Below are 12,635 nucleotides of genomic sequence, written 5' to 3' on the forward strand. Positions count from 1 at the left end.
GTCTGTTTTGAATTTAAATCTAACCTCAGATAACAGTCCCTGATACTTTCTCCACAGCAAAATCTTGACCAAATAAAAAATAGTTGACAGCCCACTTTTGAAGAAGGGTCTAGACCCAAAACATCAGTTTTCCTGCTCCTCTGATGCTGCTTGACCTGCTGTGTTCATCCAGCTGTACACCTTATTATATTATGACAACCAACCAGTTAACACTTTTTCTCAATAAAGCAGCAAGTGCTCAAAATGCACATTACAGTAAAATTGAAAATCTCAAATTAAGCAGAGGTTTTCAACCGCAAAAGGAAAACCCTATGAAATTTGTTTATTTTTATTCATTCATTCTCAGACATGGGCATCACTAGCTAGGCCAGCATTTATTGCCCATCCCTAATTAAGAGTTAATTTAACAGTTAAGAGTCAACCACATTGCTGTGGGTCTGGAGTAAGTGTAGGTCAGGACAGCAGTAAGGACCACAGTCTTCACCTAAAGGACATGAGTGATCAAGATAACAATCAACAATTGCTCATCATCAGACTCGACTCCAGATGTTTATTGAATGCTGCCTTGGCAAAGTTTTGGTGCTCAGAACATTATCTGGGTCTCTAAATTAATACAAAACAAAGAATTGTGAATGCTGGAAATCTGAAACAAAAACTGAAATTGCTGGAGGAAATCAGGTCTGGCAGCATCTATGAAGAGGAGATGGTGCAATTGTTTAAAAGTCTAGTGACATTTTTCTATCTTAATACTCTAGCAATATGTCAAGAATAAAGACAACTGCAAGTCAGATATTCAATAAGTCTGTGAAAAATGTCCCTGTTTTCTGATTTGTTCACACATTAGTGGCCTGATCTTGCGCAGTAAAAAGCATTGAAAACCGTTGGTGTTGGCATTGGAAAGCTCTGCTTAGTGCACTCACTTCAATGAGTGCAATGATACCATGTCACCAATATAGTCAAACATGTTGTCTATGTTTTTTTGTGTGTAACTGTGAAATGTCTGTGCATCTTCACAGCCTCTGCAGCTTTAGCTCATTCCCTTAGGATTGGACTGGGGATGGGCATATTCGCTGCTTGAATGGCATGAACCAAATGAGCTGATCTACTTTAAACCAGTATGGGCAGCTTTTACATCCACTTCCTTTCCAGAGAGAATGTATATTTGTCAGACTGTTCCAAGATATTCGTCTTGTGCTTCAATGCGATTGACAAAGACATCGGTGGAATCTCCCACACATTAGCAATATTTACTTTTCGTTTTGTTCTAAGATAATCCACTTACTGCATTAAGTTCACTTTATCACCAATTCACAGCACTAACATTCTCACAGGTTTAGCTATATTTGCAGAGTTTGAATTATCCTTCGAAAAGAGATTTTTATATTGAACTATGACTTACCCATAATTTCACACTCTTGTCTGACCTTATTGATCATATGAAAGTGTGTGCAAGTTCAACTAACCCAGAGTTACCAGTCCAGAACTGCAGCTTAAGATGGTTATCCTTCTATTGGATTTCTTATTCTGCTAGCAGGATCGACTGACACCTTCTCTACAATTGCAGTTTCAGATTATCTGAATTTGATTTAGTGACTTCATTGTAGATCAGTCAGCATCTGTTGACCGGTTAACATTTTGAAGTCTTCAACAGGTTTCCTTATTCTCATGTTGCCAAGCGTTTTATCGATCCAGAGATTTTTTTTTTCTAATGTATGCAAGATTGAAAATTAGTCAAATATTCTCTCATTTAGGGATCATTTTGACGTTGCGTTAAAGTAAGATGGATGGCATTACTCAATCCCATCATTTGCCTCTCCTAACGTCATCTTGAATGAAGTGGTCAAACATAAAGCCTGGAGAGAAATAAAACAGACAGGCGAATCAACATTGGCCATCTTTTACTAACACCTGCAACTGCCTTTCTCCACAGCCCGGATGTCAAGCTGCTGGGTCAATAAATGTGGAACATAGCGAGCTAACCAAATGGGAAGTAAAATCAAGCAACATATAAAGTGAACAGCTCATCTAATGCCTTTTATTTCCAATTGTAATATTGAACTATTTTTCAATAAAACAATCATTTTGACTTGATTAAGCAAGTGAGGGATTTATTTATATTCATTCATTCTAATTATGACTAGTTGTAAAACAGTGTGAGAGCAACAAAGGACCCACATGGCCAGGTCATCTATGATGTTAGTAAAATAAGATGGAAATGCTGTCATGAAAGGTACCATCTTACAAAATAAAAGAATGAATCAGGAAATGATAAGAAGAGATGCTAAGATGACAACTATTTTTTAAATAAACCAATCAGGAGCTGGGCAAAGCTGGCAACTAGCCAATTCAAGGTTGACCATTAACTGTTCACACACTTTAAGCCAGTTTAAATTCTGAATTTAGAGTTCAGATTTAGATTATATACAGGGGCCAGTAGCTGACAAACGTTAACGAGGCCTGGGTTTTTAGTGGCTTGATTTGCAAAAGGAAGATTTTAGACAGTGGGAGAATGTCCAATGTCAGAACAGGAGACTATTCAAACAGTGTTGTGAATGAGCATTCCTGAAGAGGGTTGACTGCTTTTATTAATTGTTATTTCTTTAATACTTGTAATGATAAATTTAATGATAAATTCTGCAAAATTTTAAATTGTACATAATTGTGCAAAATTATACATAAATAGGTCTGGTAAATCAAAAAGGTCTCGTAAATAAGAAATTGGCTCTCTCAAACTCAATCTAATTTGACTCAGGTCTTACAGTTAAGGCGAACTCCAAAATCTTTTACCACCATACAACTTCAGTTAAACTGACCCTCTTTATAATACTGTTATACTATTACTAATACTAGGATACTATGTTTTGTATCACTAATGAGTCACTTTACATTAGCCGCAAACACAAAAAAACCTTTGCATGTGCATATTGGAAACTCCTCAAACCTGATCGCAGTTTTAGGTTTTATTTCATTCTTATCTTAATCATCTCTATGATATGGCTTTTCTCAAATCTATGTTTTAACTGGATTTCTTGAAATTACCACAGTGCTTTTAACTTTAGACAGTATGATTACTCTGAAATCAATTGTGAACTTGTTCAGATGACTCATGTCCATTTGGAAGACAGTAGATCAATTAGTCAGTTCTCCCCTGACAATCAAAAGTAACACACATTTCGGTTTTAATATATGGAAAGGCACTGCATTAGTCTTTAATCTAATAAAGCCATAATAAATCTATCACAAATGTAGACATTTGTAAAAAGCTATTGACAACAAAATTGACTTTTCAATCGATGCTGAGGACTTCTAGTGCTTCTCTCATGATTATTCTCTCTCAGGAGAATAAGAAATGATCCTTCAGGAAAAGGTTTGAACAATTCACGTAAAAGGCTAATTGTGAGAAACTTGTAACTTTAACAGCTAACAGGAGAATTCAAAGACAATATCTAAATGCAGACTCCACCTAGCAATAATGAACTAAATGAATGGGGATGATTGGGGATTTCAGCACTGTCATCATTAAAGAATATGGCACATCAATTTCCTTTGGTATAGCAGGATAGCTTAGTGCGAGAGGAAGCTTCGGCAAAGCAGCAAAGTTTAAATCTATTGTAAATATTCTCTGCGAAACAGAATCTTGACATTCAGAATTACCCTCAAAGGCAAGAAATTCAATTCTAACTGTCTTGGACTGTGAAAATCACCATTTACAGTTATCCTGCGCCTAGTTCCATTGAACTAAGAAACACGTACACTGTGTTGCCTTCTCATTTCAATTATTTCACTGTGAAGCATAAAACAGATTATATTGCTGAACATGCATGGGATGCAGCAACATGTTTGGTTAACACAAACCCTAGCTAGTGTGCCCAGCTTAAAAGCAGTTTTTTTTAAAAGGGAGCTGCACTATTAATGCGTTAGCTGCTGCTGACTATCTGTGGAGGAATTAGCTACAAGATGAAGCACAGAAAATAGAGCACATGAAAGAAACAGAACGTTCCAACATGGTGTGAGGGTCTAGTTTCCGAGGTGCAGAGGAGGAGGGAAACAATATTTCCACATTGATGTCAAAGAGCTATTCCCTCAGAGAAGTTTACCAACAATTCCATTTTTGGAGTCTGGGCCTCATGGTCTTGGCAGTAGTCTCATATGAAGTTCAGCCTCCTCACATGTATAAATAGGTTGATCCACAACTCCCTCTTAAAACTCTAATTCCTGGAATCCAACCTGAGTGTGTATGAACAAGCTCACATGCAGTACAACTTTGTATTTGTTTTAACTGTTCTTGTTCCAGAAATGACATGCAAATATCAGTACACTTTGCTTTGCGATTTCAATCAACACCATTCGCAAACATTATTCCCTTTTACTCATCTGAATTTGCAAACAGTACTCACCCTGCTGATTGCAAAGGAAGTGTATTCCCAACTCAGTGGACAACATTGCTGAGCACTTAGAAGTAGATAGCAAAATAGTGCTGAGTCAGCACAGCTCTTTATTCATTAACAGGATGAGGACGTCACTGGTTAGGGGGCATTTATTGCCCATCTCTAATTGTCCAGAGGGCAATTAAGAATCGACCACATTGCTGTGGATCTGGAGTCACATGTAAGCCAGACCAGGGACGGATGGCAGTTTCCTTCCCGCAAGGACATTAGTGAACCAGATGGGTTTTTCTATCATCGACACACGGTCATCATTAGATGCTTAATTCCAGATATCTATTGAATTTAAATTACACGATCTACCATGACAGGATTCGAATCCCGGTGTCCAGAACATTATATGGGGCTCTGGATTAACAGTTCAGCTATGATACCACAAGACCATTGCCTTGATCACACCTTTGTCAAGCACAAATCTTTGAGAAGGTAATGAGCAAGTTAAACAAAGAAGAGCTGGTGGATGTGATCCATTTGGATTTCCAGAAGACTTTGTACAAGGTGCCGCATAGAATGCTGCTGAATAATTTAAGAGCCCCGGGCATTACGGGCAAGGTACTGGCATGGATACAGGATTGGCTGACTGGCAAAAGGCAGAAAGTGGATACAAAGGGATCTTTTCCAGGGTGGCAGCCAGAGCCTAGTGGAGTTCTGCAGGGGCCAGTGTGGGGACCACAACTATTTACATTATACATTAATAAGCTGGATGGAGGAAAGGAGGGCATTGTTGCTAGGTTTGCAGAAGACACAAAGATAGGTAGAGGGGCATGTCGTGTTGAAGCAGCGGGGAGGCTGCAGAAGGGCTTGGACAGGCTGGGAGAGTAGGCAAACAAGTGGTAGATGGAATTTAATGTGGGAAAGCGTGTGAGGTTGTGTACTTAGGTGGAATAATAGAGGCATAGATTATTTTCTAAATGGGGAGAGGCTTTAGAAATCTGAGGCACAAAGAGATTTGGAAGTTCAAGATTCTCTTAATTTTAACATGCAGGTTCAGTTGGCAATTAAGAAGGCAAATGCAATGTTAATGTTCCTTTTATGAGGGCTAGAATACAAGAACAAAGATATACTGCTGAAGCTGTGTAAGGCTCTTGTTAGATTGCTAACAGAATACTGAGAGAAGTTTCGGGTTCCATATTAAAGGGAAGCATTGGATGAGGTCCAGAGGAGATTTACGAAAATGATCCTGGGGATGAAGGGTTTGTCATATGAGGAGTGGTTGAGGACTCTGGGTCTGTACTTGATGGAGTTTAGATGGATGAGAGGGGAGCTCTTTTAAACTTACAGAATACTGAGAGGCTGGATAGAGTGGACATGAAGAAAATGTCTCTACAGTAGTAGAGACAAAAATCTGATAGCAGTCAAAGTGAAAGCACAACCCTTTAGAACTGCAATGAGGAGGAACTTCTTCAGCAAGCGAGTGGTGAATCTATGGAACTCATTGCCACAAAAGGCTGCGGAGGCCAAGTCATTAAGTGTATTTAAGATCATGATCAACAGGTTCTTGATTCATAAGGGGATCAAGAGTTATGGGAGAAGGTGACAGAATGGGGTTGACAAAGAAAGCAGCCATGATCAAATTGTAGAACAGACTTGAAGGATTGAATGTCCTTATTCTGCTCCCATATCTTACACTTGTACAAGTGTGGCATTCTATGTGAGCTACTGCCTTTCCCTAAATGCACCCTTCTTATTGCACAATAATAATAACAACTATGAACAAAACCAATGTCACTGGAAAAGCTCAGCAGATCTGGCAGCATCTGTGGTGGAGTAAACAGAGTTAACATTTCGGGTCCAGTGACCCTTCCTCAGAACAGTTCTGAGGAAGGGTCACTGGACCGGAAACGTTAACTCTGTTTTCTCTTCCACAGATGCTGCCAGACCTGCTGAGCTTTTCCAGTGACTTTGGTTTTGTTACTGATTTACAGCACCTGCAGTTCCTTTGGTTTTTAATAACGACTATGACAATGACTCACACAAACTCCTCCAATGCCCTTTTGATTGTATGAAGATGTTTTAAGTAACATCATTAATAGGTTTTCAATTTTGTAATTCTACACCCTAAGGCTCATTGACATATGAAGGTATCTTGTGGGGAACATTCAGGGATTAACAGACATGTTAGCGAATGCATTTTGCCATCTGAAGCAGTTTTGGAATTACTATTTCCAATGGTAAGACCATAGGCTTAATGAAACTATATGCGTTAACTTGCTATTAGTGCTATTCATAGTTTAGCCATAGGACCTCAAAAGGTCATTTGATGGTAATGTCACTGGATTAATAATCCAACAGATTCAGCCTAATGCTCTGGGATCAAGAGTTCAAATTCCATTGCAGTTCATTTAAAAATGCATTTGGTTCACTAACACCCCTTTGGGAAAGAAATCTGACGTCCCTATACTGACTGGCCGACATATGACTCCAGACCACAGCTATGTTTTTGACTTTTAAATGCGCCTGAAACGGTCAAAGCAACCTACTTGGTTTAAGGGCAATTCAAGATGAGAAACAAATGCTGAACTTGCCCGTAATATGCATATCCCATAACATGAAAAATATCCCCCTAAATTTGGATAAATATATGTTGTGCGTAGTCTGATTGTATCAGCTATCTCCGTCAACATATTAATGATGTTACTTAAAACATCTTCATACAAGTAGCACCTGGTAGAAAATATTTTTTTCCAAAACATTATCAAAGAACAAATAAGGAACTTGAACAATATCTAAATGATATGCCCGACTCCCTAGGCTGAGGAACTGAATATAGATCTATGAGGTGAAAATCAAAGGATACAAGCCATGCATGTGATCTCAAGAAAACCCTTTGATTTCATTTTCATTTTTGGCAGAGAATTTTAAATAGATTCCTCCTTTTGAACATATTGTCATATTGAATACAAACAAGGAGCAAGGGTAGGCCATATTGCCCCTCCAGCCTGATTGTAATCATAATCTTCAAGTATTAATCAATGCCTGCACAATACAGGTTGGTTTTAATTGTTAACTGATTTGCTGTATGTTATTTCTGAGCCATTCTTAAAGCTTAAGAATTTGTTAGCATACTTGAGCAATCAACAAAAACTGAATTTATTTACCAAATGCAAATCAGCAATAATCTAATGATGATTGCATTTCATAGCTTATTCTGACAATTCTTTAAAACTTTATTTTTTAATAATACTGATCATACTTTTTTTATACTTCATAATTTCAGCATGCTGCATTTAAAAAGTGTTATCTTCTGTTTAATAGCTCGAGTGTGAAAGTCAAGTTTCTTCTGCGTCCTCATTGTTATGAATTTCAATTGCCTTTGGAATATAATGAAAATACTTCGATTTAAAAATAATCCAGAGCAATCCTCAATAATGAAAATATCTTATTTCAACCACCTGTAAACAATGACTGTGAGAGAAGGGGTTCAATTAGAGGCAGTGCCCTTGAGGTTGTCACTACAGACAGGCTGATAGTGACATGGGTGACTAAAGACGACATTTCTTCCTTCTCTCTAGCACAAAAAGCTGCAATGATAGATTGACCCACTGATTCGGTGGCCCAATGCATGCCAGCTGGAACAATGAAATGCTGAAAAGCCTGACAGGATGTGAGCAATACCAACCAGTTCATCTGAATTATGCCAGCTATTAATACAGCTCTCATGCCACAGCCCTGCCAAGGACTAACAAAATTCACTCACAATGCAATGTACAAGATTGTATTAACGCATGCAGAACAAAAAGAGGCAATCGAAGAAATTCTTGATTGCAGAACAAGCGTTCAATCATTTCAGCTATGACTTCACTGAACATCGACAAGTATTTTTAAAGTCCACTCATCAAAATCTTCAATGGCCCTCTAGATTAAAAAAATCTATTGCCTTGATACCATTTAATAAGAACAAGTTATCCAATACAAGTTAAGAAAGGAAATGGACAGATTGAATTCAGGAAACTTAGTTAAGGGTGTGACACAGATATGACAGACCCCTTGTAAATCAGGCAGCTTCCATTAGGATTTGAAAAGCTCTCACCCAATTTTCCTGTCATGCCCGTGCCCAAGAGCAAAAGGGAGAAATCTGCTCTTGCTGAAATTGATGTTAAAAGGTAAAGGTACTGCAAGGTTTAGTGTTAAAGATAGCATTAAACTTCACCATAGTTGCAGAAAGGATGTTTAGGGACACGTCAACTGAGGTAGTATGGGCTGAGGTTAGAAACAGGAAAGGAGAGGTCACCCTGTTGGGAGTTTTCTTTCGGCCTCCGAATAGTTCCAGAGATGTAGAGGAAGGGATAACAAAGATGATTCTTGATAGGAGTGAGAGAGACAGGGTAGTTGTCATGGGGGACTTCAACTTTCCAAATATTGACTGGGAACACTATAGTTCGAGTACTATAGATGGATCAGTTTTTGTCCAGTGTGTGCAGGAGGGCTTCCTGACACAGCATGTAGATAGGCCAACAAGGGGCAAAGCCACATTAGATTTGGTACTGGGTAATGAGCCTGGCCAGGTGTTGGATTTGGAAGTAGGTGAGCACTTTGGTGATAGCGATCACAATTCTGTTATGTTTACTTTAGTGATGGAAAGGGATAGGTGTATACCACTGGGCAAGAGTTAAAGCTGGTGGAAAGGCAATTACGATGAGATTAGGCAAGATTTAGGGAGCATAGGATGGGGAAGGAAACTGCAGGGGAATGGCACAGTAAAAATGTGGAGCTTATTCAAGGAAAAGCTCCTGTGTGTCCTAGATAAGTATGTACCTGTCAGGCAGGGAGGAAGCTGTAGAGCGCGGGAGCCGTGGTTTACGAAGGAGGTGGAATCTCTGGTCAAAAGGAAGAAGGCGGCTTATGTTAGGATGAGATGTGAAGGCTCAGTTAGGGCACTTGAGGGTTACGAGGTAGCCAGGAAAGACCTAAAGAGAGAGCTCAGAAGAGCCAGGAGGAGACATGAGAAGTTGTTGGCGGATAGGATCACGGTAAACCCCAAGGCTTTCTATGGGTATTTAAGGAATAAAAGAATGACGAAAGTAAGATTAGGCCCAATCAAGGATAGTAGTGGTAAGTTGTGTGTGGAGTCAGAGGAGATAGGGGAAGCACTAAATGAATATTTTTCAACAGTATTCACTATAGAAAACGACAATGTTGTTGAGGAGCATACTGAGGTACAGGCTACTAGACTAGGTGGGATTGAGGTTCACAAGGAAGAGGTATTAGAAATCCTTCAGAGGGTGAAGATAGATAAGTCCCCTGGGCTGGATGGGATTTATCCTCGGATCCTCTGGGAAGCCAGGGAGGAGATTGCCGAGGCTTTGGCATTGATCTTTAACTCGTCATTGTCTACAGGAATAGTGCCAGATGACTGGAGGATAACAAATGTGGTTCTCCTGTTCAAGAAGGGGAGTAGAGACAACCCTGGTAATTATAGACCAGTGAGCCTCACCTCAGTTGTTGGTAAAAAGTGTTGGAAAAGGTTATAAAGGGATAGGGTTTATAATCATCTAGAAAAAAATAAATTGATTAGGGATAGTCAGCACGGTTTTGTGAAGGGAAGGTCGTGCCTCACAAACCTCATTGAGTTCTTTGAGAAGGTGACCAAACAGGTAGATGAGAGTAAACCGGTTGATGTGGTGTATATGGATTTCAGCAAAGCATTCAATAAGGTTCCCCACAATAGGCCATTGTACAAAATGCAGAGGAATGGGATTGTGGGAGATATAGCAGTTTGGATCGGAAATTGGCTTGCTGAAAGAAGACAGAGGGTGGTAGTTAATGGAAAATGTTCATCCTGGAGACCAGTTACTAGTGGTGTACCGCAAGGGTCAGTGTTGGGTCCACTGCTGTTTGTCATTTTTATAAATGACCTGGATGAGGGCGTAGAAGGATGGGTTAGTAAATTTGCAGACGACACTAAGGTCGGTGGAGTTGTGGATAGTGACGAGGGATGCTATAGGTTGCAGAGAGACATAGATAAGCTGCAGAGCTGGGCCGAGAGGTGGCAAATGGAGTTTAATGCAGACAAGTGTGAGGTGATGCACTTTGGTAGGAGTAACCGGAAGGCAAAGTACTGGGATAATGGTAAGATTCTCAGTAGTGTAGATGAGCAGAGAGATCTCGGTGTCTATGTACACAGATCCTTGAAAGTTGTCACCCAGGTTGACAGGGCTGTTAAGAAGGCATACAGTGTTTTAGCTTTTATTAATAGAGAGATCGAGTTCCAGAACCAAGAGGTTATGGTGAAGCTGTACAAAACTCTGGTGTGGCCACACTTGGAGTATTGCGTACAGTTCTGGTCACCGCATTATAAGAAGGATGTGGAAGCTTTGGAAAGGGTGCAGAGGAGATTTACTAGGATGTTGCCTAGTATGGAGGGAAGGTCTTATGAGGAAAGGCTGAGAGACTTGAGGCAGTTTTCATTAGAGAGAAGAAGGTTGAGAGGAGACTTAATTGAAACATATAAAATAATCAGAGGGTTAGATAGGGTGGATAGGGAGAGCCTTTTTCCTAGGATGGTGACGGCGAGCACGAGGGGGCATGGCTTTAAATTGAGGGGTGAAAGATATAGGACAGATGTCAGAGGTAGTTTCTTTACTCAGAGAGTAGTAAGGGAATGGAGCGCTTTGCCTGCAATGGTAGTAGATTCACCAACTTTAGGTACATTTAAGGCGTCATTGGATAAGCATATGGACGTACATAGGATAGTGTAGGTTAGATGGGCTTGAGATCGGTATAACAAGTCGGCACAACATCGAGGGTCGAAGGGCCTGTACTGTGCTGTAATGTTCTATGTCATTCATATTGGGTGAAGAAATAGGAACATGAATCCCTGGCTCCTAATCGTCTTAGAAATTGTATCTAACTTGCCAAATTAACTAATACCTATGAATATCATGTAATAAACTACATCTTGGTAACACTTCAAGTAGTTCAAACCTCTAGCAGTGATAACTAAGAGGTCCTTAGGCCTAGTACAGAAAAGAATAATGAGGGCCCAATAAGAAGCTATTTAACTTGATGAAAATTGTAGAAAGGAGTGCTGGAAGCAGACCTCTACCTCAACCATTAGCTAATAGCAGTTGGCTCCTTAAGTATAATATGGTGATCAGCAGTAGAATCATTGTTTAAATACCATCAGATAATAGCATTGAAAAAACTAATTTAGCCCAGGAAAATAATTTCAGAAGACAAATCAGTTTATACTGTAAGCATACTCAGCCAGTCAGTAGCTGTCATGGGAGTAACAACAGGACAAGAACATCACTGCAGGTTGAAACCTTTGTCACAGAGTTGGTGAGACATACAGGAGAAGATGTGCTAACTCAGAAATAGGTAAGAGTCTAGTTACATTTGATAGTCCAAAGTTCTTAGAGAAAGAGAGCACAGTTTGTGCCATCTTGGAGAAAACAGTTGCTTTGATGCAGAAATGTTCAAAGTTAAAGTCTAAATCTAAAACTAAAGAAGAAATACATTTGTCCCTTCCTCAGTTCTGAAGAAGGGTCACCGCACTCAAAATGTTAACTCTGCTTTCTCTCCACAGATGCTGTCAGGCCTGCTGGGTTTCTGCAGCAACTTCTGTTTTGTTCCAGATTTCCAGCATCCATAGTTCTTTGTTTTATCAAATACACTATTGTATCCAATAGGATCTGTAGCAGATAATATGATAAATATAGGGACTCCCAGGGTTGTAAACAGTTACTGTTCTTGAGTCTGTTTGCAAGCCAATTTGTGCACAAGTCAGAAATCAAAGCACAATATAAAATAACTATTTATAAGTACAAAGAAATGTTCGTATGATAAATATTTAAAAATACACCTTTAAATGGGGATAAGAAAGTGTGAAGCTGGATGAACACAGCAGGCCAAGCAGCATCTCAGGAGCACAAAAGCTGACATTTCGGGCCTAGACCCTTCATCAGAGGGGGGATGGGGTGAGGGTTCTGGAATAAATAGGGAGAGAGTGGAAGGCGGACCGAAGATGGAGAGAAAAGAAGATGGGTGGGGAGGTAGGGAGGGGATAGGTCAGTCCAGGGAAGACGGACAGGTCAAGGAAGTGGGATGAGGTTAATAAGTAGGAAATGGAGGTGCGGCTTGAGGTGGGAGGAAGGGATGGGTGAGAGGAAGAACAGGTTAGGGAGGCAGAGACAGGCTGGGCTGGTTTTGGGATGCGGTAGGGGAAGGGGAGATTTTGAAGCTGGTGAA

The sequence above is a fragment of the Stegostoma tigrinum genome, chromosome 3 (genome assembly GCF_030684315.1).
Source record: "Stegostoma tigrinum isolate sSteTig4 chromosome 3, sSteTig4.hap1, whole genome shotgun sequence".
Classification (NCBI taxonomy): Eukaryota; Metazoa; Chordata; class Chondrichthyes; order Orectolobiformes; family Stegostomatidae; genus Stegostoma; species Stegostoma tigrinum.